The sequence below is a fragment of the Corvus moneduloides genome, chromosome 3 (genome assembly GCF_009650955.1).
Source record: "Corvus moneduloides isolate bCorMon1 chromosome 3, bCorMon1.pri, whole genome shotgun sequence".
Classification (NCBI taxonomy): Eukaryota; Metazoa; Chordata; class Aves; order Passeriformes; family Corvidae; genus Corvus; species Corvus moneduloides.
In genome coordinates this window covers 67,495,789-67,522,334 of record NC_045478.1, presented here as the reverse complement: position 1 = coordinate 67,522,334, position 26,546 = coordinate 67,495,789, and the positions used below count along the sequence as shown (strand labels likewise).

The following is a 26,546-nucleotide window of genomic DNA, read 5'->3' as shown; positions in this document are numbered from 1 at the left end:
TGCCGCGCTGGGCGGGAGCGCTCCCGCGGCGCCGTGGGGCCTGCGGGACCCGGTGAGCGCCCGGGGATGCTGCCGCGGCCCTGTCGTCCCGCCGTGACACCGTCTCCAGGCTGCGGGGTGATTTCTGCTGCACCCCTCAGTGCTTTCACTGATGAATAATTCTCCCTCGAAACCACCGTGAGACGTGAGTGGGATGCTCTTGCGCACCTTTTTTTTTTTTTTTTTTTTTTTTTTTTCCGGAGGAAGCTGAAGGCCAACGTGCTACATCACTGAGTATTCAAAGATATGATTTTCCCTACTACTTCGCATTTAATTGTGTATTTGAAGATGGTAAGAGGCTATGGAGTCCCCATTCCTGGAGATACTCAAAATCCATCTGGTGATGGAGCTGAGCATCCTGTTCCACCTGACCCCGGTTGGAGTAGAGGCGCTGCAGAGGCACATTCCCACCTCAGCATTTCTGGGCTTGTGAGAAATAACATGTTTAGCTCTTGCTGGGGGTGTGTAGAGCTGCTCAGTGCAGCCCTCACTGAGAGCAGGAGGTGAGAGAACCTGAAAGGGTGCACGCTGTGCTCGTGGGGTGCTACAGACTGAATACTTGGGGAGGCTCTAGCAGTTGAAGGTGCTGAGACATCAGCCCTTCTTCCCTGAGATAGACCCCAGCCAGCTCCTTTCCTGCCAGCTGACCTGATTCACTGTCCTCCCAGTTGTTCTGTTCCCTTCAAGTTTACCTCCTCCATCTTGGCACTCTTTTGCTAGTTTTTGGTCTCTTAGTCTTTTCATCACCAACCATTCCCTCGGGCCTTTCTGCATAAAAGGAGTACCATGCAAACAAGAGCCAGGTGTCAATCAACTGCTGCAGATCAATTCACTGAAGTGATGGTCAGCATGGGTTGACTGGTAGAACAAGAGGCTGTGTCTGGAAATTATTGTCTTGCTTGTTTATCTGATTCTAATTTGCAGAGGATTAGAAGCTGTACATGGTACATGTACAGAGTAATATATATTGTAAGTATCTATATACTTATAGAGATATACACTACAGTGTTCCACACTGGTCTCTTTCCCAGATTAGCTGACTCTGTCACTCTGTGTCTTTCCTGCAACTCCTGCTTTTTTGCCTGCTGTGCTGTTTGTGTTAGGAAGGGGGTACTTGATGCCTTTGTCCGCATACAGAGGCCCAGTCTGAAAGTGTGCTGAGAAAATGAGGTTTCTAGCCTCATTCTGGCTCCACAGACAGCACAGCTTTCCAAAGTTCAAAGCCATGGTCTCAAGGCAAGTAATCTGGCTTGCTCACAGTCTTAAGTATACATACCATGAATGATGAGAGGACCTGTAGTGAGTTCAGGTACTCAACTGAACAGTGTCTCTCCTGTCAATAAATTTTGGCCAGATTTTTCACGAAGATTTTGATGAAAGATAACACTACTTTCTCTAACTAGAAATGTTTCCACATTCAGCTGAAACTTCTTAAACTCTTGTGGATAAATGGCATTTTAAGCAGAAGTGGGGAGAGGAGGCCTTCTGGTGTTTTTTTTTTTATTCTCCTACCCTTGATCTTGGAAATGTCCCAGCTGACTTGACTTTTGAAGACTGGAGCCTGGCTTTAGACGGGAAACCTTGTCACAAGTGGCTGAAGTTTCTGAGTATTACAAAGAGTGGAAGTAGCCCCTCAATTTCAGTGTCTCATTTTCCATTTTCTTTTTTATCTTGAAGAGAAAAATTAATACCCTTTTTCTGCCAGAGTTTGGCACTGCCAGTACTATTTGCTATGACCTCTGACTGCATCTTCACCCATGACAGTGGAGCTTTGTTTCCATTGTATTTTGATATTTTTCCTCTCCATCTTCATTTTTTCTGTCTGAAATAAAGGATATACGTAAGAGATTAATGATGGAATAATCTAATTTTAGCAGGACAGGATCTCTCTCATTTACATTACAGCAAATTTGCATATAGCCCTTAACTTCTGCAGATTTACTCCAGATTGATTGTACAAGAGAGGGGTTTTATTTAGAATTTAACTGCAGTACAAAGTAGCTAAAAGACTGAATAGGTTGAAGAATTTACTCTTTATTATAAAAAAATTAGCTCAAGAAGTTAATTTAGCTGTACAATGGAAAAAGTCAGAAGAACATTTAGGATTATGTATCATAAATGGAAAAAAAATCCAATCCTTGACATTTTGATTTATTCTCCTTTTTAGCTGGGTGTTGAAATGGTGTTAGGATAAGCTTCTACCTTTGTAAAATAAGTGTGAGAAAGAGATTATAATCTTTCCTGATAAGATGCTCTGTGACAGGTGTTCAGGAGCAGTTTGCTTCTCCAAGGAACTTGCTGGCAGGCTTGAGGTTTTTTTTTCACCTGACATCCTTAGCCCTAGAAGCCCAGCAGGAGGGAGGAAATTCTGTGCTTGACAGGGTGGGGAGTGTTAACTAGCTTGATTGCATCAATCTGGGACTGTGAGTGCCCTTTTTATTTTCTTTCTCTTTCCCTGATCACAAGACCTGCAGTTGAAATCAAGTCATAGTTGTGCTTTTCAGCAATCTCCCTCTCATTCTCAGTACTGCTCACATTTCTTAGAAATATGTTTATTTTGTGGAACAGTGCACACACGGCTTTTGGCTCCAACACTACCTGTAATCCCACGCTCCTTTCTCAGTCTAAGTTGCTGTTGGCTTTCATTGGAAATTTGCCTGAGTGAGGCTGGCAGTGTCTGGCCTTGTGTTTCTGCCAATTGATGGTGATATGTTGACTGTGCTTGGGTGGTGACTGTTGCTGGGTGTGCTAGCAGGCGAAGAGTGAGGTAGATGGACTGCACAGATATTTCTACAGACTATATTTACTGTCTGCAAGCAATAAGAAAGGCCCTGTTTGGACAAAAATAGAGTTTCAGTCAAGAGAATCACAAGATGCATCCCACTGGATCTGGGCCTGCTATTGGTGAAGACAAGAACTTTTCTGAGACGTTTCCTCCTGCCAGCAAATAGAGAGATGGTCTTAGGAAATCAAGGGCCTATGCTTTACTCTGTAAATAGTTTAACTCAGGAGTGTAAATGAAAGAGTCATTTCAATGCATATAGCATGCGACATTACCAAATGTATCCATAAAGAACAACATGAGTACTAGAAGGAACTGGAAACTTCAGACATGTGGCCACAATCCAATCCAGCCTTGCACAGCTGATCTTTCTATGGAAATTTTTTAATTGTTTTAATTTAAGGTGCAGGTAGGCTGCCTTGGATGCTTTTTTAAATTATACATGGAAAAGATAAACCTACACTGTTGCTCAGAAAACATTTCAGGAAATTTTTGCCTTTGCATTCTTTCAACAGAACAGTAGCAGTATAGTAATCTTCAGAGGAACTTAAAGAAAAAGTGCTTGAAAATACTAAAAGATGCTATCAGACTATGTTTTGAAATCCAGATGCAGAACTGAGAAGGATGGTGTTTGTGTTTTGTGCTCACTGCAGGAACAAATCTGTGTCTTGTGTAACCTGAACAACCACCTTCCAAGAGGATTTTTTAGGTTTAACCAATTGGTTTAGGGTTAGATTGGGATGCTTTTTTTCTGATACTGTACAGTTTTATGCCTCTCATATCTGCAACGTCCTTTGCCTACTAATCAGTTCTTTGTTGTTGAATCTGTATTCTCCCAGCCAGGTTAAAACTCAGGTGCAGGCTACTAGGTTTTGCTGGTGCAATCAAGAGGCAATGGTCATCTTGCTGGTCAGCTCAGCAGAAGACTGATGGGAAGGTGTCTCTTTTGCTGATCCTGATACTTGTTGCTTTGCCAGTAAGTTCTTCTGACCCTGTTCACATCAATGGGAAGACTGTCTGACTGCTAGCTTTGCTACCCTTCATGGTGGTATTTAAAAACTCCTAAGAAAGTATCCAAAGGAAAATAAACCAGCTCATTTATTTGTGATACTTCCTTTCTGATTATGAAATTCACTCACATTTTGAAAATAAATGTATACTTACACAGGGTATGAGTTATATAAGTTAAATAGCATTTATCCCTTCTTTGATATATGAATCTATCAGAGCTTTGAAAGAGAAAACTGAGTGAAATAAAATTTTTTGAGTGATGATTCATGTTCCTCCAGACAGAGTTTGTAGCTTATTCCTTGTGCTACAGTAGTTTTAGTGTAACAACAGTTACTCATCTTCCCCCATAAAATACCTCTCGTGAAAGAGGTTCTTCATCATCTTGTTTCCTAAAGTATTTGTCATTTACTGTAAAAGATTATATAAAAGTTCACAATTTTCAAGGTATGAAAACCAGCACAGTTATTTTCAGTCATAGGCTGAAGGAAAAGGATCAGATGTTTATATTTCTTTAAGACCTTCGATAAAGAGTTTAATAGATCTCATTTAAACAGAGTTCTTTTTCAGAACTTTGGAAGAATAAACGGGCCTGAAAGTCCTGCTTTTGCTCACAGTGAACTGAAACACCTTAAAAATTCCTTCTTTGCTCTTTGTAGATTGATTGACTAAACAAAATAAGCAGTCTTTTAACTCAGAGGTAAAACAATCAGCAGCAATGAAAAATCATTCTTAAACACAGCTGTAATTAGGAATACACCTACACAGCTGTACAGGGAGCTACCTAAAGTTCAAGTTCAAATGAATGAGAGTAGTACATATTCTAAACCCTAGAGATAGTTCAGTTGGATCTTCTGCAAATGCTTTGCCTTTTGGCTCTTACAAAGTGTTTCTAATAAATGCAAACATAACCAAGGAGAAAGTTCTCCTATACCAGGAGCCAACATGTGTGGAGATACTTTGTGTATAGGTTACCTGCAGTTAATAAGTTGAAAATGGATGTATACATCCTTCTGCGTTCCTGTCCCCTTCCAAAGCAGCCAGAATATCAGTCCTGTGTCAAGATGGTGCCACCTGCAGCTGAACCTCAGCTCCACCATGTCATGGGTTAACCGAAGGGAGTCAATTCAAGAGACTCCCTCCAGTATCCCTGGAGCTCTAGGCTTTGTGACTTTCAGAAGCCTAAGCCTAAGTGGAGCAGTGAAAGCAGCTGTTTGCTGAGGCTGATGTTCCTAGCCCACGGCTGTTTGCTACACATATACTTTTTCTTGATCTTTTTGACAGTGAAGTCACAAAATAAAGGTCTCCTCACAGAAAAAAACAATTCCTTCTGAATATTCCATCTCACCTTCTTTTGACAATCCCTCTGTTATAAACATATAATATTGGCTTCTCGCAAGTATTAAGGTAGATACTATATAATGTTAGAAATGCTTTTTGCTGCGTGGATGTAGTTTTCTTTCTTTTTAGCAAGAATGTTAGCAAGTGTGAGCAAGTAAGATAACCTCCAAGCAAACAGAGGATGAGGCCCGAGAAGCTGCTGATCAACACTTTGTCCAGAGAACAAAAGGGCCCAAAGGCTGCTCCGCCCGGAGAACGGGCAGCCAGGAGGGTCCGAGAGCCCTTATCACCGCTCTGCCCGGGGAGCAGAGAGGCCAAAGCTGCAATCAGCCCTGACTGTCTGGAGAATTAAGAGATCCACCCTACTATCAGCTCTTACCTAGCGGGCCCAACCCCAAGAATCAAAAGAAATAAAACCGCAAGGCAGAAGAATACGCATGCTCTAAAAAGGCGGAACCAAGGAGTGGCCATGCAGAACAGTTCCTGGAAAAGTTTGAATATGCATAGAGAACAGACAGTAAAAATGGTATAAAAAAGACTATTCCTGGGCATCAGGTGTGCTCTTGCAGAGCGCCAAGGCACCCGGCTGTTATCCCTTTGCTTTATTTTATGTGTCTCTTATTGTCTTTATATTAAACCCTTTAAATTCTCACAGGAGAGTGAACCTTGTTTTTCACACCTCTAAAATTAAACTGCTTATTATAAGACTTACACTCCAGGAAAGCATGGTAAGCCTTGCAGTGACCCCACTTGTTAATACCTTTAACGGAGCTTTTCCTTGTCTCTAATTCAATTAAGAGTAGTTATGATTTTCCACAATATTGCATGTAGGAGGATGTGGCACATATTCTTGATCTGTCTTGGTCTACTGATACTGCCAAAACCAGTAAAGTTAAACCATTGCAAACATAGAAGTAAAAGTCATTCTTCCACTCTCCTAAGTCACATCTGCAGAGCTATTTTGAGTGGTATCACAAATCCTGATTTGCATAGCCCAGAACAGCCGACCAAACCACTGAGCACAGCCAAGACCACTCCTGATTCATAAAACCAAATCCAAAGTGAGTTCACCGAGGTGGAAGAAAACTAACCATGACTGAGAAGTAAAAATCATAACAGCACTATTCCCAACTGAGCTTGACCCAGGACACTCACTGAAGCAGAAAGTGCTCTGGGAAATGCTTGAGTCCAACAGCCTGCAAGATGAAGTTTGATTTAAGATCCTCTGCTGCAGGTAGAAATCAGGTAATGCCTCCTCTAAAGGAAAACAACTGATATCCTTCCTGAAGAGACATCATTTATCTTGTCCTCAGAATGCAGCCTCCAGAACATCAGAAGGTTGTGCCCAAGGATTAAGTGGGATCAAGAGCAGCCTGATTGGACTGACCATGAATTGCATATCTCCCCACTGTCTCTTTGGGAGGAGTTAGTAGAGGAATAATGACTCAGTATGTCATTTGTATGCATAGGTTTCACTGGGCTACTCAAGTCATTTTATTTCTTTCATCCTCTTCCCTTTATTAATTTGTTGGATAATTAAGTGGTATGATAAGGCATAACTAGAGAAATCCTGCTGTGCAAAAGTAGGAAGGATTAAGCTCCCAAGAGGTCTCTCATAAACCTTCAGAAAATCACGATGACGATATGCTAAAAAATGTGCCTGTCCTGCAAACCAGACTTCTTAAATTGCTTATCAGAAACATTAAGATACAGCCTTGTAGGAGAGAAATGAGTCTAGCAAACACCTGGAACAGGAGGGAAACCTCTTCCTGCCTGGGTCCTAAGAGTCCAACCTATCCTTTATACTATGACACCTGGCCTAGAAACCGCAGAAATCTCAGCTACCTCCCCTGCTGCTAGAGGCATCATTCCTGGCCTGAGAAGTAGAAGAATGATGCAATCTCATCTGGGTTTAGATCAGACATCTGAATTTGTGGGCTTACTCTATGTTCACAAATTATTTTTGAACACCTGCTGTTTTTTTAATGCTGCTTGATTGTAGTGCTACCACATCTGCATGGCTAACACGCCTGAGCTTTAAAAAGTCTGATTTTCAGTCCTCTGTTCACGTGTTTGAGTTTCGAAAACAACACCTATTTTAGGTGTCTTCCTAAAACGGAGGACTGCAATTCACTTGGGGAGATCTTCTTGTGATTAGTGCTGCAAACAGCAAAAAAGTCAGACATTATTATTAACTTAAGTGCCCAAAGTCAGTCATGTCTTTGAAATCAGATAAGCCTGAATCTGGATAATTTATATTTTCAGGACTATTTTATCACATGGGCAGTAAGACTGGGGCCACCACACACAGGGCAGAGTTCACTGCAAACATGTAGATGCAATGGCCATCACACAGGCAGGTGTGACATGTCCAGAACTGTACTTATGGTGTGCCTGCTGGGGGGATCACCCTTCACGTTGTGGCCTAACATGGTCTGCTTAGCCCAGGCAGCACTGCCACCTAGGAATTAGGTGTGCAAAATACGGTCATACTCAAGAAACTGTGAATAAGGAAGTCAAGCATTCAAAAGTTTACACAAAAGTGCTCGGTTACCTCCCCTTGGGAACAGAGTGGAAACTGTCCTTTTCAAGGTGGTACCACCCTGTTATGATAATGTAACGAAGAAAAGGAAAAACATGGCAAATGCTTAATAAATCATAAGAGACAGATGAAAGTTACTCACATGGATGGAGAGGGCTTTTTCCATATAAATAATGAATGGCTTCTCCTGTGAAAATGAAAGACATGGCACGTATGAAAGAGGGAGCAATGTCACTCTAGCAGTGTTTTGTTAAGGAAGGAGGGATGCCTAAAGGCAGGATTTTGCCCTAACAGTAGAAAAAAGTGCTTCTAAGTGGAGCAGGAGCATGCACAGGCAGTATGACATGGCACTTCCCATCATCTTGGGAATGGTGCTGTGCAGGGCTGGGAGTTGGACTCCGTGAGCCTTATGGGTCCCTTCCAACTCAGCTTATTCTATGATTCTGTGAATAATCGTTATTATGATACAAGGGACAGGTTCCTTGAAACCCATGGCAGTTGAAGGTGATTTTAATGCTCACAGAAGCAGGAACACAGTAAATGTATGAGCATGAAGTTTAATACAGAAAAAATTTAATGAGGTTACCAACTAGAAATTACCTATAGGAATCACCGCCCTGTTTTTCAGAGGCTAGAGGATAAGTTTGCATTTATAGTAGTAACAGCAATAACCTGAACAGAAATTTTGCTTCCATTATAGTTGTTCAGAAAATAAGAAAATCTCATAGCTTCTGAATAAAGTTTCTGTTACTTTCTTCTTCCCTGCTTAACTCCAGTATCAGACTATCAACTCTTGAAATCAAGTTTTTACAAGTATTTTGTTGCTTGAGAAAATTGAATGAAGAAACAAATAGCCTATAAAGAAGCAATAATGGTATCATTTTGAAAGCATTAGCTATAAGTCATGCCACTAACTTCTGAAGTAATAAAGCATTGTTGCTACGTGGTTTTTATGTAATGGTAAAGAAATCAATATGACCACACAAATGCTTGATAGCATGAATACTTGAGTCGTTGTAAATTCTATGAAATCTATTTTCTAAAATGTCAACAATTCATCTCTGCAGGAAACTGCAACTTCTGCATTACATTTATCAACATCAATGTCATACAAAACATATTAGAGCATCTTAGCTCTAATAAGAAAATAAGTGCTAAATTTATATTTGCTACAAAAATCTCAAAGAGTTTAAGGATAATTTTTTTTTTTTGTTTTCTTACCATACCAGCTCTAATTTTAAGAAACTTAATGAAAGGATATCTGTATTTATTGCCTTAGAGCAGCGTTATTTAGAAAAGTTGCACTCAGTGCATCAGCTTACATTTAAAATTAAATACTAAGAGAATACAAAGAGAAAATACAAAGAGAATACAAAGAGAAAATACAAAGAGAAAATATACAGTCAAAGCTGAAGTTGCAGCTCTGAGTAAGATTAGTCTCAAAATGAATGTCCAATTAGCCAATTGATGAGGATGTGCAAGCCCTTTGCAGGTCTCAGCAGTGGCCTGCCAAATAGCTGGTAGTATTCATCTCACTGAAAAAGCAAGAACTACTTAAATGTAGAGAATGGATATGTGTTCTAAGTTGGCTTCTCTTCTTTGCTGTTAGGATGTGAAGAACTATCATTAATTTGTTTTTCATTTTTGCCTTTCCACATAGAAGATGCTTTAATTTTTGACTAATAAGCTTCCTTCTCATAGGAGTTTACATGTCAATTTGAGAGTTATTCCTGATTTCTGCTGGATTTGCTGAAAGACAGTAAGTGTTGTTGAGTTCACATCTGCCTTACTATGTGCATTTGTCTCTATGACAAAGTGTTTTTTTCCTGTTACCCACTCTACCACCACAGGCTATTTCTAAGCTTCTGCAGCTGTTTAGTACTCACATAGAGTTCGCTGACCTGGCTCTTTCCCGGTGCAAAGGTTGCAATAAACGAGTCCACGAAGATGTGTTGAAACTCCTTCTGATTATCCCACATTATGCCATTTTATCAAATACTTTCATCTCATAAAATATTTATTCAGATAATAGTGGAAATGTAGTCAGAAATCATTATAAGGACACAGCAGGATTCCATCTTTTTTTTTTTTTTAGAAGGCTGATGCTTCATACTTTTTTCTGGGATGGAATAATTTTCTCAGTCAGAAGGAGTCTTAGAGTAAAGGTTAGAGTTTCTTACCTTGCTTAGATAGATAAATCTTCCCAGGATGGACTTCCAATATAAAAGGTTTTTTCCTCTATCAGTGCCCTTGCTCCTTTCCCTCTTTTTCCAAAATGTTCAAATGAACTAAAAAATTTACCAAAGTAGCAACTGGATGTCACTGTTTTCTTTTAATATCTACTCCACCTTTTTACTGCAATATTGCAACTTTTATGGATGGCCCATGAACCCAAGCTTAAAGTCAAGGCAGATCAAGATACTGCATCCCAACCAGTGAGGTCCTTGGGGACTCACTTTGAAATTAAACTAAAGTAATTTTCAATATGGAATCATTTTATTGTGTGGGTGCATCTGCGCATAAAGTTTACATTGGGTTCTGAGCAGCATATAAAGGCTTGTGAGAGATAAATTAGGCTAAGTAAAGCACTCATCATTAATCAGAGTACTAAACAAGCATGAGCGCTAGAGAATGAACACAGCTGCCATTTCATTTGTCTTGCTGTCAGAAGGTAACTCTCCTACAAAGAGAAGCTCTGAAGTTGTGGCTTAGGTTCTTTTGTGTCTCTCAGCTTGCACAGAATACATATGCTCATATATATTAAATCATCTTATATATCAACATATATATATATATCTACATTACACGCATAAATGTTTTTATATCCAAAAATATACCATATATAAGCACATTTTTCTACTGGTGGGTGTAGACTGATGTTTGTGTTCTCAGTAGTCCTAAACACTAGTTTGGAGCTTAAAAGTGAGAGATATGCCAGTTTATTTCAATGAAAACATATTTATTACTGATTTTTGTATACTCTGGGTTTCTAACTCAATAACAGAAATCTTTGCTACTGTCTTGTTGAGTTATCTTCTGTGATAACTTTCATCAATTCATCCCTCATGGAGATGTGATGTGTAAATAGCCCATATGGTAAATCAGAGTATCTTGGCTTCCATTTCAGAGTGAACATGTGATGCTGGAAGGTGATAGAACCTATTTTCTCATTTCCTTTGGAAAAAAACCCAGAAAAGTGAAATGCAAGTTACTGAAAATATCCAAGTGTTATTTTTATAGTGGCTGTTTGTCAAAGGATGTTTTGAAGACAAGCTAACAAACAGCTTGTAATATACTAAGTTTATAGGGCAACAGACTCTAGTGTCTGGTCTTCCTTAGTCTGACCTTTTGCATGACAGCAATAAATCAGTAGCCTTCCATGTCTCTCGTATTGTCCCAAGCTCTTGGGAAAAGGATGATTGAATAGGAAGAATTAGTGCTGCTGCACAGGATTTAGCATAATAGATAGATCATTAACCTTTTAAGTCTGGTATCCTGGCTTCCAAACTGGCCTGCCATGGCTGCTTCAAGGAAGCAAAAATCTCCATACAATAGCAGGGGTGGTTTGTGCAGGCAAGGGGAAAGATTTCCCCAACCAGAGTAATGAGAATGGGTTGCTGTGAGGCCGGGTGGCACTGCAGCCACAGTGGGACAGCACTGTGAATTACACAGACCTCAGGGACATAGGCAGCGACATGTACGGCTTTCACCACGCTGCACAACCAGAGCTAAGCACTCACTGTGCTGGGGTTATGCTATCTCGTGGTGTCATCTAGACCTGTATCCGAGGTACCTGAGATGCCTATAGCAGTGTGTCTGAGGGAATATGAAGCTCTGTGTGGGCTGCAGTAGTCAGGGGGTTTGCTTTTGGGGCATACTGCCTTGTTAACAGCATCCAAATTAGCTAGGTTCAAGTCAGCCTAGGAGTGGGCACCTAAGCACTGATGCAGGACCTGCACTCATTGTGATGGCAGTTTTCAGTTTATGTGAAAGAGGGTGTGGATTTGCTGCACCTCATCCAAGAACTTGCAGGAGGGAAGTACATCACCAGCTAAAAGGACAGAGATATCAATATGCAGCACTCTGGTAGCTGATAATATCAGATACTCAGGGTACCATTTCCTTGAGTATCCAGGACACCTGCAAGGACAGGTATAGGGAGACCTATGTGTTACAGGAAGGCCTGAAATCTCTTTTGCAGTGGCAGCTGAAGACCAGGCAGGATACCCTCAGTACCTAAGATGTACCTGCTTCCCCGATTTAGGCAACTACATCCTGTCCCAGATGTATGTTTATGATGGAGTCCTATTAAAATTGGAATTCAGTGTTGAAGATAAATAAAGTTTCTAATCTCATGTTGGATATTTGGCCTGAAAGAGGCTGCTCAAGGGTGCAGTTTCAATTCCGTTTGATTTGAAGTTACCTCAGAGGATGTGTTGCAACACTTGAAAACGTATGTCAGAGGATTCACCTTGACAGGGCTTTCCATGAGAGAGAATAACTAGATGCAGACAAAACTAGATGGGTGACACATAATCAGATCAATCTCAAAAGTACCAGCTAAGCATGTTCTTAATTTCTGGTAATTTTAATGAGCCCACACTGAAGGCATGTGTCTGTAATGTAGTTCATACCTATAAAATCTATTTAAAAAAAAAAAAGGTTTTCCAGTCCAGGAGCTTTAATTCATGTCTTAACAACACCCCACACTGGTCATTACAATGCTTTGTGTGTTGTCTTGCCATCTGCCTACAGAGAGAAGTTACAGTCCCATTACATTATACTGTTGTTACTGTGCTAAAATGTAGGAAATTATCTGAGAAGTTTTCAGCTTAATTGATGCCGTGATATTTTCTAAAATAATGGTAAAGGTAGCAAGTGTGACAGTTTGAGCTGACTTACACCTCACGTTAACAGTGCCATGGAAATCTGATTGTGATATTTTGTACTTCCTCATCTCTTACAGCATGTTACTGACAAGCAGCAGTAGCACAAGAGGTCAGAGCAACAGTCTGACTTTAAAGGGAACAGAGATCAGGCATAAACTTGTTTCCAGTCATAGTAACACCTCTTTCTGGCAAATCACATGGGAAAGTGGGGAATTTACAGGTGGATCAAAGCTGGAGTCTGACTGCTGAGGCTGCCTACTTCAGAGATGATCGAGTATATAGCCAGCTGCTTGGCTGCCTGAATTCTGTGTGTTCACAAAATTCTGTGTAAAACCTCTGAGCATATATTAGGTAGAGATATCTCTTTTAAAAATTGGCTATTCATGCTTAACCCTGCCCACTATTATTGCCTTTATATGGTCCCCTGGGCTTTGCTGTCATCCCTGAGCAGGTATGCTGCCACTTGCCCATTGCCTGACTAATCTCACCTCAAGAAACCTTCTATTTCTGTACTCTGCTCAAGTCATGTCCTTACTGGTCTGGTTTTGCTGCTGTGCAGAAGTTTTAATTAGTTTTATTAACAGTGTAAAAGCAAATGGTTTAAATAGCAGCAAGCATAACAAACGTCTGAGTTTCTACCAGTTATCTTCTGTCGCTGGCATGTGTGCTCATAGTGTAACAGGCTTCACCCTCAGGAAATCCAATTTTCAACTTCTACATTTGTTTTGTGCTTTGCTGATTTTAGAAGATCAGGGAAGGAGTCGGGAGCGAAGCTTGTCCTATAAACAAAAGTGAAAAAAAATCAGAGTGTAGAGCTAGCTGTCTGGGAAAACTTCATCAGGTCTAAAGTTCATAGCTCACCCACAGAAACTTCCTTGCATGGTCAAGGTGTGAGTGTCAAGAATCCAGAGGACTGTCACATTGTCACTCCATGACTTCACCTCCGAGGAGAAGCAGAAGTTCAAGAGGAAAGCAAGGCTTTTTGCCTCTTCAGGTTTCTCTGGAAAGATCATGGATACTGTACCTAAGGGCCAAATTTGAAATGCTGATAGTTTTCAAAGCAAGTTGCCATTTTCAAGTGTTCAAATGATAAATTTTTCAAGATAGCACATGTATTCTTTTGGCAACTCACAAGATGCTCTGATGTGGTCTGTTTTCTCCTCCTGTCTGCTTCCTGCAGAGGGTTGTTGGTCACCACATGGCTGCAAAGTTCTGCACTTCTGACAGGGCTCCATGGGGTAGGGAGACAAATGGGATTCATGCCCTGCAACATTCAGCATTGCAGCATTCAGTATTGTAGCACTTAGTTTCTAGGCATGGTGCTTAGCACAGTGCACAATCTTTGGTGAAGTGCCTGAATTACTGGAGAGAAGTCTTTCTTATTACCATAATCCCACACTGGAATTTTCTATGTCTTGCCTCTCTGGTTATAATCTGTACTGTTGGCACACCCTGACTGCTGCTTTCATGCCTTGCCTTTGCCTTCCTGACATGCTGGAGAGCCTGGAGGGAGTCTGAAGCTGTCTATGCATCAAGTTACTGAAAGGGAAGGGTGGCAGGGCAGGGCCTTCCCTGTTGTTTGCAGGATGAGGAGTCCATGGATGCTGGAGGGATGCTACTGTTCCCGTACAGCCTTTAGCACGGTCTGAGAGGAGACTCTGCACTGCTGACAGCTGTGCAGCTCCTTGGGAGGTAAAGATGGGTGTCACCAAAATCAGGCTGCTGGCACTGCAGTGTGTGCCAGGGGCTGCTGCAGGCTCTGCTGGGCTCCACCCAGACAGGAGCAGCCCACTTATGCAGTGGTTCAGCGCACGCCTCTGGGATGTAGGCAGTGGCATGTGCAGAGTGGGAGGGTGAAATTGGGCCATGGTGACCAGCAAGTTGGCTGGAGTCGCTTTCTCTGGTCTCTACAGTAACATAAAATACAAAAAAATTTACCAGTGCAAGGAAACACAATGCTATATAAGCACCAGAAGCACTGGGTTGTGAAGTAGCTTTTTTCAACTTTCTTGTCTCTGACCAAGGAAGTTGTAAGTATAATACAGAAATACTGATTTAAACCCTCTCACTGCTGGTACACTTTGAGTGTTTTGCAGATAATGCTTTTTATTTTTCTTGTGAGTAAACTTCAAGCCATTTGGTATTTGTATCTGCATTTATTCTGGTAACTAACTAATTTATGTCAGGACAGAGAGGAGAATTATACACAAGACAGTGGGAGGGATGTGAAGCAACATTGTGAGTTTCCAGCAGCCACAGAAACATTATTCCTTTTACTATAGATATCCTTTATACTACAGATAATAATACCGCACATAGTTCACTTCCAGAAAACATTTCCTCAGTAGGCACGACAGGCATTGCCTGTGCATTTTCTGTGGACTGCAGGTTCTTTACAGGAGTCACAACTCTTTTTTAGTTGTATACTTCTCTGTGCCTGAGGAGCCAAGTACTGTGCAAGGTAGCAGGGAATAACAAAACTAGTTTCACCTTAACATAAAGTTCAGCACAGTCAAAAGTGCTGCTGCTTCTTTCAATTCCCTTCGTACATTGTTGCAGTGGGGATTCTTGCAACACGTGTATCAGACAACAAGGCCCATGGAAAAGAAATATATGGACCGATTCTTGGTAGATATTTTCAGAGATGTTTATTTTTCCAGCTACCTGGTTGGCAACTTGGCCAAGAACTGAACAATCACGGGACCAGAGGGTCCTTCCCGGGCAGGGGAACACAAAACAACCAGGGGGGGAATGAGGTTGACGAGGGAGTAGGGAAACTGTAGGTGCTGGGTGTGGGTTCGGCAATCACGATGGGCGCCAGACTGTAGGTTCTTTGGTGGGCTGGACGGTGACGAAGACAGACGGAGACGAACGGTGACGGTGACGAGAGATCTCTATAGGCAGATCTTGGAACATGCGGTTTATTGCAAAGGGCGTGGGTATAGGGGCACTGCTTAGAGCTGCAGCAGGCAGCTCTGAGCAGGCCCAAGAGAGCAAGAGAGTAAGAGGGTAAGAGAGAGAGAGAGCAAGAGGAATGAGAGTGAAGAAGAAGTGATGAGAATAGAATGGAATGGTGAAGTCCTGGTTACAATACAATAAATCATCTTCTGTACTGAATATTCTAATTGTCACTAACCAATCTAATACAAGATACAAATCCTATAGCATTTACATACAGCCTATAAGAGTTCTTATATTACCATAGAGTGTTACATCTTAACTTCTAAAAACTACTCTTTGGACCCCTTCTGCTGAGCTAGTAGGGTCTGCTCTGACCCTTGGACCTGCCTGCAAGCAGAGGATATTGTTCCATCAAGAGGGGATTACCTTCAGTCGGCCATACCATTGTTTTCCAGTTGTTCAGTAGCTAAGATTTGGTATTTCAAAAGTGGCTTTCATTTCGATGTCGCCTGTAGTTTTCATATTCCCAAAATCTTTTGTCAGGCAATCATATTTATAAGGCTTTCCTGTTTCATCTTCCCCAACAGGAATCCCCATAGGCCCTGCCTCTACCCCGGGGCCCTTCTCCCACAGGACCACATGGCAGGGGGGAGGGCCCCAACAGTACATAATAGTGTCATTAATAGGAATCTGTTTTTACATTGCAACTGAGGTTAAAAAGTCAAGACATAGCAGTGGTTAGCACATCTCAAGCTGTAGGCTGAGTGTCTACATTTTTGCTGGCCTGAGAAGTAAATGAGTCGATGTTTTCCGCTGAAACACAGAGCACACTTTCTTGGGGAAGAAAGTGAAAGTGCTTTTGCACAAAAATGCTGCTTTTTTTCCAGTAGAATAGAATAGAATCGCAGAATATTCTGCGTTGGAAGGGATCCACAAGAATCATCAAGTCTAACTCTCAAGCGAATGGCCCATACTGGGATCAAACCCACAACGTTGGTATTACTAGCACCATGTTCTAACCAACTGAGTTAATTTTGGTGTTTTCTTCCAAGTAGCAAAAAAAGAAGGAATAGTCTTTAGTCATTCTAGGGCTGAATCAGAGAAGGGAGTGTCCTTTCTGTTGCTGAGCCAGCTGTTCTGTTGTAACTTCCTGCATCTTTTGAAACACAGCTTGCCAGAATGGATATTTCCCCTTAAAATAACTTGGCACTTATGGCACATTCATGCCAAATCACATTGATGATTATTTTTGTGCGATAGGCAGTATCACAGCAGTCTAGTATTTGAGGTCCTAAAATCTTAGAAAACAAAATCCAGTTCCCTGCATTGCCCACAAGCTTTCTGTGTAATCTTAGCAGTCAGTTCAAAGGGGATTGGCTGCCTGTAAATCTTTACAAACTGATTAATGCCCTTCTGTATTTCACATGGATACTACAAAGATAAATACATGAAAGTATTTAAGGCACTCTGAAAATAGGGGTATTTAGATGATTAACTCCCACTGAAGTCAATATTTTTGAATAATGTGTTCCTCACAGGACCGTGTTTTTTCTTACCTAGGAAAGATGAGCTCTTCTAGCTGCCTTGCTGTTTAAATGACTGTGGTCTTCATGGTCCGACAAAGATGCTCCATGTTTCAAACATTTCTCATTGCCCAGAAAGAAAGCACACCAAGTAACCATGCAGAAGTCCTCCAGCTTGTGCAGCTGATGACATGGTGGAGCCATAGGTGGTCAGCCTTGGTTCATGTCACCCTTTACCTCCCTACCACAACTATTCACTGGTTAGGAGGAGTTGTAGCTCTCCGGCACTGAGACTGATTCTTGTGGATCCATAGATGGAAAGGCTTATTATAAAGCCTCCATACTTCAGGAGCTTATTCACTGCCACAGGTCTGTTAATTATTTTGTCTGCACGGCCATTTTCCTCTGAAAATGTCATGTCTCAGAACACAGCTTGTCCTTGAACTTTTTTTCCCAATGTATCAATGATATGGGAAAGATTATTCAGTGGAATCATTTGGGGATATTTTTTTTTGAAAACAGAGAGCTTTCCGACTGGCTGAAAGCTCATAGGTTGGAGGCCTCCAAATGCACATCTGCAGCTGTGTGGGATGAGGGTTTCCAACTTTTGATTCAGACAGGGAAGCAATCTGCTCTGCATCTCTCCAAGCTAAGATGTGGAAATGACTTCACTGTTCCACATACCATGGTTGGAAATACTGGACGGATCCAGTGATAACATCTTGCTCATACATTTTCTCAGTTTCTTTGTCCCTGTCCTCCGTTTGGGACTGAGGATCCCAGACTTCTCTCTGCTCTTCAAGCAGAGGAAAGAGCGTAGCAGAGTAGCTTATGGTCACAGATGTGATTAAGGCACTGCATTACTTCCATCTTGCCACAACATGTCAGTATAATCCCATACATGGTTCAGCCACACTTCTTTTTATAGTTCTTTGGTTTATTTAGAAAACATTGCCTTGGGATTTGGAATTTAGCTGTTATTCTTTTCAGCTTTATTTTGTTTTCCAATCTGTGAAGTAATAACTGCGTGCACTGAGTAGAAATGTACCTCTTCTGAGAAAAGTAATACAGATTTGTTTCAGGAATAAATCCCTCCTTTTTATACTTTTCTTTTAAAAAGGAGTGTTCATGCATTCATTAAAGGCTCAGTTCGGAAATGTACTTTTCCAGGACTGGGTCCTGCCAAGCTAGGCACACTTATCAATGAGAAATGAAATTATACCTTGTGACTGTGGTTTGATTTTTTTTTGACTTGTAGTATTTAAATTGGGATTTTCTTTACAATGTAATTCTGACTCTTCTCTGGTAGTGAAACATTCACATCTGGTGTTTTTATGTGGACTCTGGCTAAAATGCTGTCCCTAAGCAAGTGAACAGATGACCTGTATCATTGTGCAAAGTTAGCCTTTGGACTGTGAAAGCTGGCTCTGATTTTGGCACAGCCCATAGCAAGCAGAGAGTCTGTCCCTACTTCTGCTTCACAGCCTCTCCAAATAATTGTGATACCTCCCCAGACTTACGGTCATCCACACCCATTATGTCCACTCACCAGTGCCTGCTCATTCCTTGCCTAAAACCGTGAGTAAATTGCTTGTGAGGGTTAAATACACAGCTTCCTGAGCCATGACAGCAAATGCAAAATAGCCAAGAGGGAAGAGTGAACCTCTCACTCTTTTCTCCTGCTTTGCCACTAAGAAACTGAAAATAGTTTTTGAGAATTCTGTCTTCTCCATATCCCAAGGATGCCCTAGGACTTGAACCCACTGGACTGACTGTCTTTCTCTTGTTGATTTTGTCCATGCTGTTTTCCAGTTAACTGAAATGCTTTTAGGCTGGAAGGGATATAATCTGCAAAGGTCTAGGGACATAATCTGCCTCAAAACTTGATTCTACTTAAGAAATATTACATTAATACTGTATGCTCAATAATATAAGCAGCTATTTTCTCTGTTCTGTTGTGCCTGCATAATGTGGGTGTAATGTCTTCCAGTCTCCTCTTTTGGCCTGCTGGTTGTGACACTTCAGTCTTCAGCTCACTCAAGTCTCAAAAATCATTAGAAATACTAGTGTTTGGATCATAAGCATTAAACAGATGTTTTTAATCCTGACTGTTCATGGAGGTACACCCATGTCTCTGTTCTGCACTGTTCCCAGCTGAAATGAAGTGCAGGGTGGGAGTTAATACTCAGTTTGCTGCACGTAAACTTCAGTAAGCTGTTTGGACCCTCATGATTACACAGCAGAAGTTTCTTGGGTGTTGTTTTTTCTTTTCTAGCCAGCACAAGGAAACAAGGTGTTGTGAAGTGTAACTTGTGAAACTTGCACAATGGGAGCAGGAGCAGAGCCCCTGGAGCAGGGAAGGGGCCTGACCCAAGGCAGGGGAGACTCTTTTGTTCTCTTGTCAATGTAATGCTGACCTGTCAGTCTCTGTTGGTAAAATCACAGGGCTGTCATTATTAACAAGAAGCTGAGGGTGGCTGGAACAACCTCAACGCCTGAAGTAAGGCTGATGAGTGTGCAGAGCAATGTCCTCTTTTTACCTCCTGCCTCAGATTATGTGTATGCTGCATTCCTGGCAGGAGCATTGAATATTATATATTGAATTATACTGCTTTCAGAGAAATAGCACCTCATGAAAAGCATTCCCAAAGGTCACTGATTGCAGAGTGAGTTCTGACTGGATGTGTTAGATAAAGATTGATCAGAGCTGTCTAGGACAATTTCCATTCCTGTCCTACTCCAGGAAATTTAGACATGTCATTGGAAATCTCACAGCCTGGAAGATTAAGGACACAGGGGTTTTTTTTCCTACAGAGAAGAGAATCTTATTTTGTTTTTTCACTCAAAAACCAAAATGTTACGAATGGTATTTTAATAAGTCGTATTTTTTCCTTGCAGCAAAATTCCAGTTTTTTATTAGAAATATTTCTCTGGGTGTGTTTTTGTTGATATTATCCACATGCATTGCAGAGGCTTGTGGAAAATCAGCTGAAGCTTCTGGGCTGTTCAGTTTCCCTCCCGTGTTTGGCTTATTTTCCCACCTTACCCCATAACATGACTGGCTATCCTTGCACCTTGAGAGGTCATGTTTCTTGCCACAGGTTGCCAGGTATTGGTTACACCAATGCATGGCTCTGTTTGGTCAGGTTGATGGCCTCACTCTGAAATGTTACTTTTCCTACTTCATCTGGAAGTAGAGAATCTTTTTTGTTGTAATAGTCAGTCATGGTAAAAATATGAACAACATAATGTTCCTTTAGAGGACCAATGGTAATTTGAGTTGGTGCTTTCAGCTGTCTTTAATACACAGCAGGTATAAAAATTAGGGAAAGTACCTTTTCCCAGCACAAGCCATTTTGGCCAGCTTTTCTCCAAGGCATCACAGATACTCTGTTTGCACACACTGAGAGGATCACACAGCTGCAGTAGCTCTTGCTTGTTTGTGGCTCTGGTTCTTTTTTGAGGTCACAGCACAGCTTGAAGAGCAAGGAGGTGTATGACTGGAACATACAGAATAAACGATCTTACTGTGTCTCCCAGCTGGATTTCCTAGTTCTGTTCTACTCAGGTCTTCCCATTGCTTGTGCTTGATCCCAGCCTGTTGTGTTTCAAAATCTTAAGCACTCAAAATACATTGTACTTTATATCATTGTGTCTCCTGTTGTTTCTGGAAGTCTGTTTTTCTGTGGCAACCACCAGTGAGGAGCAAATTGGCAAGAAATAATGTCCTTGTGTGCTCAGGGATGGCATAATGATACTTCTTGTGCACCTGAGAGGATTTTACTATTTATTTAGTAAGCTTCTGTACTTTTAACATACATTTTCATGTTATTTTTGAGAGTGGAGCAATATTTCAGTGAGGAGAGAACCTCAGAAAGTATTCAGAATGAATGTGATAAAAAGAAGTACCAAACTGGGAACTCAGTCAATTTCTGAAATCTCTTCACATTAATTTTCCAGAGTTTCACTCATCCTACTCCGTTTTCCACAAGATCGTTCAAATTTAAAAGTGATCATTCAAATATAAAAGTAATCACCCAAAGGCAAAGAGAAGATCCTTGGCACTAGAAAGGCTATTGTGCCCAAGGCACCCTGTAACTCCAGTGTACACATCAACATGATCTGATCTGCATTTCATCCCCATAACCAGGTTTTCTCTTCAGATTTGTCAGTGTAACCCTACAAATCAAATACACATGACTTCAGGGTCCAGCTCGTACCTGGTAAATATCCCATTAGTACATTACAGTGGTATTTCAGTGACTGGGGTAGAGCTTCAGTCACCCAAGCATAGATGCTGTGTGCATGGCTTCAGCTGCCACCCTCAGGATGTGAGGATCTCATGCAGATCCCTCACTGTATCTGCTAATCACGTATGAATTTCTCTCTCTGGCTTTAGAAATTGTCTCTGTGATGTCTCTTCTCCCTCTAAGGTTGCTTTTGAAATAGCTGAAATTGTCTTTGAAATTCTGAAATTGATCAGAATACATCTATGTTGTGTCCTTATAGGTATATCTTCTCCTTGACATAATAAAGAGTTTTGCTCCATAGGAATATGGGTCTCCTTTTCCAAAGCAGAAACTGCTTAATGTCTGTGTTGTACGTCAAATTACTTTGCTCCTATTTTCTACACTTGTTGAAATACACACTTCTGCTCTAATGCTGCGTGTTCTCTGCTTCCCAGCCCCTGTCTGTGTGCACTTTGTCTTCTTTCCTTTTCTGTCTTTTCCAGCAGTTTCTTCTCCAGGTTTGTGTCTCTGAGTCTCATTCCACTCAGAGCATGATTTCACTGACCCTCTGGAAGTGTTTAAGTTTGATTTAACAAAGACAATGCTATTGTTTGTCTTTTTGCTGGTATCTTTTCTCTTCCAAATGTTAGAATTTATATTCACAAGTTAGCCTAGAAATAAAACCTTAGCCCTGTAACAATCATGTACTTGTCAGCTATTAAACAAATCCAGTGTCACATAAAAAGCAATGTTAAAAGAATACTCCTCTTGTAAAAAATGAAAAACAAGAGTTTATTGCTGTTTCTTGGGAATTGGGATGATTTGTGATTTCTTATACCCAAAAAAAGAAAAAAAAAAGTATTAGGAGCACATTACCTGGAATAACTAAATTAAGTTAATAACAATTTTATGATGCTCTTTTGTGGGTATAACAATTAGCACAATGACTCTTCATTGCCATCCGGTTCTTGAGTTTAAAAGGACATTTGTGAAGAGTCTAGTCCTCAGTGTGATACTCCTGGGCTGCATTTTGTCATTAGTAATGATATGTAGGCAACTCAGCATCAGAGCCCCACTGCCTTAGAAAAGAGCAAAATATTTAAACATTTAAAACTGTCTTCAGTATTTACCTCAGATCACTGAGCTTTTTCAGGTATTCCTTTCCTTGTAAGCATTGGGGCTCAAGCTTCCCATTTTTCCCATCTCAAGCCAAAATTCTGGTAGCAATCACTTCTTTAACTGGGTTTTCAGTGGAGTAAACATGTAACACAATAAAACAACCAGTGACTTCATAATTTGAGGAATTACATTTAAAAGGTTTTTTTCTTTCCTTGGGAACCTTTTACAAAAGATTCTGAAAACAAGTTGCAACGGAGACTATAACTTTCCTGATCATGAACACCAGTGTCATTTCTTTCCCTTCCCTTCTCTGCAGAAAGCACCCTTGTTTTGTGTCTTGTGTCCTTTGTGGCAAACTAATACTCAGGAGTTTGAGATTTCTCCTTTTATTTTTTAAGACGAGTTTTACAGATTTGTATCTTTGATCTTTGTAGCAAACATTGAAGTCCATAGAAAACCCCACCTATTTATGATTAATTCCCTGCAGTCTGGAATACTTGATAATGTCTAACAGATCTGTGGCAAAAGCCAATGTTATTTCACAACAGAACCCCACCCTGGGCCGCAAAGTGATTCTTAGCTGAGATCAAGCCATGCAAGTAAATAAACCCCAAGTCCACATCTGATTAAAGCAGATATATGGGAGGTATGAACAGGACTGGCCAGATGCTGCACCATATGATAAACACCAAGGACCATGGCATCCTATAAAACTGGGCATTTATATGGTACAGCTGGTTATGCATAATCTCCTAATTTATAAGGGTGGAGCATCTGGTTCATTGCTGTTGCTCTATCAGCTTTTCTGGAGGCCTGTTCTTGAATTTCTGGTAGCTGAATATTGCTCTTCTGAGTGCCAGCAGAATGGGAAGTTAAATCCATTTATAGTAGGAGATAAGCGCTTACTCTATCTGGCAGATAAGATATGTTCAAACAAAAGAAAGAAAGAAGGTTAGGCCCATGTGGGATGGGTTCCACTTCATGACAAAATCCACAACTGCAAACTCTAAAAGAAATAATATCTATTTCTCATTGGCAGGACCCTCAGCAGTGACAGAGAGGCTCAGCCAGAGGAGGCCACTGTGACAGGCTGTGCCTGTGACTGCAGACATCCCTCAGCAACGTGGCAGGTGAGAGTTCACAGAATTAGGTCTCACAAGTCCTGCTTTTGTTACACTGCTTGATCTTTCTCTCCCAGTGCCATAGCCCTAGAAGGCAGCATTTCTCTTTCCTGAAACAGAAGCTGGCGCTTGGCACTTGTTTAGAAAATGCCTGCTGTGTAAGTGACTAAAAAAACAAGAGAAGCGTTTTCAGCAGCGTCTTGCAAACTTTTTGCCAGAAGGAGCCAAGCCAACAGTGTGAAAGCATCCTGAACTGAATGGTGTGCATGTGCACAACCCACTGTGGAGCTGTGTGCCAGCCTGGGCAGTTCTGGAGATGTGGACCCACAGCAGATGGTTTGCTTGTTCCCACGAGGAGAAAGAGAAGGGAGAGCTAGAACTCACTTTTCCAGGTATTCCCAAACTGACTTGCCAGCAGGAAAGTCCCAGCTGTAGTTGAGAGAACTCTTTCTCCATTCCACCCTCACAGAGTTGTAAACAGCATTGCAGCATGCAGTCTAAGGCGCAATAAGATGTTTTTTAAAGTTACAGCATTACCAAGTCTATATAGAAGCTGTGAGTTCAGACCACTCAGCCTTTGGGGAGAAAAAAATACAGCACTAGTCATTCTACCAAACCCTTCCCCAGTAAAATTACATGTCAGAACAGCACTGAAAGAAAATTTGCATTTCAAATGGAAAGGGAAAATTTGCTTTTGCAGAACATCATGGGGTTGGCAATAATAAATCACTGTCAGAATGGAAGTGGGTTCCTGCAACTCTTGCACTGCTTTCTGTAAGCCTGTGTTGTTGCTGAGGAAGTGAAATCTGGTTAGCACACAACTTAGCACACAACTGTGCAAGACTTCTTCAGATCTTTTATTGGTTTTTTGCAGCATACATGTGCATTTTTCATAATTTTATCAAATCAAAAAACTTTCAGATTTTTAATGTCTTCATAGACCTGTAGCATGGCAGCTGCTATATTTCCAGCTAGGTCTGAATGCTTCAGGTACTCTTATGGCTCTGCCTCCTCTTTTTTCTCTCTCCTTTTTTTGTTTTTATGTTTTCTATAAAACATTTTTACCCTCTGCATCTGACATAGATACAGTATCTGAAATTGTCAGAGTTTGTTCTCTGATAAAGCTTTATCTTTGTGTAGCAATGGCAACACAAGCTGTGCTAAGGAAATAAGTGAATTTGAGAAAGCACTTCAATTACTACAGATACTGTTTTCAGGCTGTGATAACCCACAAGGGGATGAAGTCACCACTGCTGAAATTAAGACAGACTATTTCTTCATAGTTTGCCTGGATAGTTTTTCTGGCCAGTGCAAGATGTGCAGGATCTCACACTCGTCTGGGCACTAGATACTGCACAGAGATTTAAAGGCTTGCTTCTCAAAAAAAAACCTTACCTAAATAAAGAAACTGTGGGATATGAGTGGGCAAAGCAACTGGAAGAATTGGGAAAGGAGCAAAAAGTAGTGAAAGAAACCTAGTTTTATGGACTAGATGTGTGGATACAGCTGGATGTTGTCTGCAAACCTAGTTTTTCAAATATATCGTGTAATAGAATCAGGTGGTGGAAATATTTGTTATGTAATGACCTCTTTCATTTTGTTATAGGCAAGAGTGACCAGCATTGACTTCCTTAAACACAACCTCTTCTCAAATGCCTACTGCCAGCATCTTGATGCAGCTCTCAGCTCCGATGCCTCCAGGAGAGGTGCTAGTGACAGACCATGAAAAATGCTTTGGATGTGGATTAAGAGAACTCAAGGTCTGTTACTTACACTGAATTGATCCACCTTTGTGTACGTGAATTAAGGGAACAGTGGATAGTGATTATGTAGCTGGGATCTCCATTTTTCCCAGGGCTTGCTTTGCCCTTTTGTGTCTGGGCCACTCTCACCTCATCTCATTTAATCTGCAATAACACAACATAGTTAAGCACTAAGATTCTCATTAATTACAGACCTTGCAGATGTGGAAAAGCTATTTCACTTCTCCCTCCTGGCATGGTTTAGTAAGTCACTACCCAGACCTTGCCCAAGCAATTTTTTCCCTTGTAAGATGAAGGACTAAAGTCATTAGAAATCACAGGTGATGGTCAGCACTCAGTCACCATTTACTGTGAAATGGCTGAAATAGTGGTCACAGAATCACCGAATTCTTAGGGCTGAAAGGGACCTCTGGAAATTATCCAGTCCATTCCCTCCTGCCTAGGCAGGGCTACCTAGAGGTGACACAGGAATGCATCCAGGTGGGGTTTGAATGTCTCCAGAAAGAAAAACTCCATGACCTCCCTGGGCAGCCTCTTCCAGTGCTCTGCTGCCCTCAGTGTAAGGAAACTCTCCCTCGTGTTGAGGTGCAAGTTCTTGTGTTTTAGCCTACGGCCTTTTCTCCTCACCCTGGGCACCACTGAAAACAGTCTGGCACCATCCTCTTGGCACCCACCTTTGAGATATTTATATGCATTAGTGACATCCCCTCTGTCTTCTCTTCTCTAGACTAAGCAGGCTCAACTCCCTCAGATGCTCCTCATAAGAGAGATGCTCCAGAACCCTCATCATCTTTATGGCTCCCCACTGGACCCTCTCCAGTCACATCTTGTCTTTCTTGTACTGAGGAGCCAGAAGTGGACACAGCACTCTAGATGTGGTCTCACTAGGACTGAGTAAAGGGTCAGGACCACCCCCCCTTACCTGCTGGCCATGATGCCTTAAGAGGCCTTCTAGAAACAGAGACTAGACAGGAGTAAGGAAGAAAGGTAGGTATTTATTTGAAAGGCCTTCAAAGGTACCCCCTGGGAAGCCAGAGGCTATTGCCAAGATGGACCCCAAGATGGACGACAGGTCACGAGTTCTTCACCCTTTTATAGGTTTGGTTCATTTGCATAGCAGGGTTAATTCTCCAATTAAAGCTTCAGTTTTGCCCTCAGCTTACCCCCCCTTTAGAGGCTCTTTGGTTTATGCTTTTTGGCCTAGGACAGTCTTGGTGTCCTTGGAAAGCAGGCCCAGAGAGGTTTTGTTATGTCTACCTAGCACGAGAGCAGAAATTAACAGGCTACAA

At 41.4% G+C, this 26,546-nt stretch overlaps 1 long non-coding RNA gene across 1 annotated transcript; it reads left to right on the top strand.

Annotated features, from left to right (window-relative positions):
* LOC116440839 lies at nucleotides 1–26,260 on the top strand. Its single transcript, XR_004238777.1, has 3 exons — nucleotides 1–184; nucleotides 23,413–23,503; nucleotides 25,101–26,260. It is a non-coding gene; the product is annotated as an uncharacterized LOC116440839 (long non-coding RNA).
* Nucleotides 26,261–26,546: the final 286 nt, after the last annotated feature.